General features: G+C 50.9%; 1 pseudogene across 1 annotated transcript; it reads left to right on the top strand.

Moving 5' to 3' along the window:
• Positions 1-1,135: 1,135 nt before the first annotated feature.
• On the top strand, positions 1,136-1,526 carry LOC311602897 (cytochrome c oxidase subunit 7A1, mitochondrial-like; annotated as a pseudogene). Its single transcript has one exon. The product of its transcript is annotated as a cytochrome c oxidase subunit 7A1, mitochondrial-like (transcript).
• The last annotated feature ends 558 nt before the right edge of the window (positions 1,527-2,084 follow it).

Raw genomic sequence — 2,084 nt, 5'->3', positions numbered from 1 at the left:
CAGTACTGACCGTCTTTACTTACAAAACACAAAGACCCTCACACTCAGTTTTATTTTATTTTTTATTGCTGTCTACGCAGGGGCTAGGTGAGATGCCAGAGCCCTGAATGCTGACACTCCCAAATGTTTCTTTTACACTCTTGGCACTAAGTGGCCAGATCAGGAGGAATAGGGTGGGAAGGCTCCCATCCTCCAGTCCCCAGCCGGCCAGCTGAGGGGGGGGAGGGGCAGGTGGGAAGGTGGAGCTGCCACAGCTTGTTACCAATGGAAAGTGGCTATCAGAGTGCGTCTCTCAACAACCCCAAATTACGGCCCTAGTCTTTATAACAAACAAAACGGGAAGTGTGGAAAGACAGAACTCTAATCCCTGCCTTGTGCATAATAGGGATTGTGTGTCTGCTTTGGTGAGAAACTATTGACCTGCTGCTATCTCTCTCTCTCTCTCTCAGACAGGGTTTCTCTGTGTAGCCTTGGCTTGGCAGACCAGGCTGGCCTTGAACTCACAGAGATCCGCCTGCCTCTGCCTCCCGAGTGCAGGGATTAAAGGCATGCGCCACCACACCATTCCAGAACTGACAAGGTAGAGCATGTTCAAACCCCAGAAGTCTCAAACTTGAGATTGGCAGGAGTAAGAGCCACTCCCTCCCTGCCTCCGTGCATGCATGCCCTGTGTCCTCCTGGTGCATGTAGGCTGGCGACCCCCAACTCTCAAGGTGCTCACAGATAGCCATGCAGCTGGTACCTGGATGAAAAAGAGCATCACCAGCATCCCAGCCACAGCCAATGAAATGCATTCACCCCCAAGCCCCTCCCACTCCCCAGGGTTCATCTAGTACTTGTTCACCACGGAATAAACTGACTTAAGTCGCTTTGCTGATAAACAGGCACAATCCATTTCACTGAAGATTGTGTAAGAGTTGCTGTTTTGGTCTGGAGAGATTGGCTCAGAGGTTGGGAGCACTGGCTGCTCTTCCAAAGGTCCTGAGTTCAATTCCCAGCAACCACGTGATGGCTCACAACCATCTATAATGAAATCCGGTGTCCTCTTCTGGTGTGCAGGTGTACATGCAGGCAAGAGCACTGTATACATTAAAAAAAACAACAACAAAACAAAACCCGAAACAAAAGAGTTGCTGTTTCAGGGTAAAGGGCTCGCTGCCCTTGGGCGGAGAGGGGAGGTGACTCGAGCCGCCGAAGACGCAAAATGAAGGCCTTGCGGGTCTCCCAGGCTCTGGTTCGTTCTTTTAGCTCATCTACCAGGAGCCACTTAGAAAATCGTGTGGCCGAGAAGCAGAAACTCTTCCAGGCGGACAACGACCTCCCAGTACACCTGAAGAGCGGGGGAATGGACAGAGTCCTGTACAGACTGACCATGGCACTGACCCTGGGGGGGCACCGTCTACTCCTTATACTGCCTGGGATGGGCCTCCTTCCCCCACAAGAAGTGACACCCAGAAGCTTGGAGGACTCGGACAAACATCAATAAATGTGCTCATCTCGTGTGAACCCAAAAAAAAAAAAAAAAAGAGTTGCTGTTTCATTGGGGGATAGCTCTGAGCTAAGACAGCCGTTCGCTAAAATCCTCAAAGAAGGCCTTCTCCCCCACCTCCCCTGCCCCCCACACCCGCACCCCCAGATGGACTGGAATCCTGCAGACCCCACCCATTCCAGACACTGCTCCATTAGCCCAGACACCTGGAGGGATGAAGGAAACTGAGATTCAAGTTTTCCTGAGCAGTGTGGACTAGGCTGTGGCCCAGCCTAGTTCCATAGTTTCCATAGCTAATGTATTTCCCCACATCATACAGATGCCTTCTGGTCAGTGAGACAGCAATCTAGATGTTTTGTCTGACATTTCCACCCTTGTGCCAAAACAGAGCCTCCTCCAACATGGCCACAGTGGAAAGAAGGGGACTGGAGAGTCATTTTGGAATATTTCACTCCGCTTAGACATGGACTCCTTGTCATTGTCATTTCCTTTAAAATATATTTCACTTGCTATTGTGGGGGGAGAGCGCTGTACATGCGTGAAGGTCGCAGGACAAATTTTGGGACTCTCTCCTTTCACCCGTGTGAGTCCTGGA

The sequence above is a fragment of the Acomys minous genome (genome assembly GCF_964271855.1).
Source record: "Acomys minous genome assembly, chromosome: 8".
In the NCBI taxonomy this organism is placed as follows: Eukaryota; Metazoa; Chordata; class Mammalia; order Rodentia; family Muridae; genus Acomys; species Acomys minous.
The sequence above is the reverse complement of the archived record's forward strand: the minus strand, read 5'-3'. Positions and strand labels throughout refer to the sequence as shown.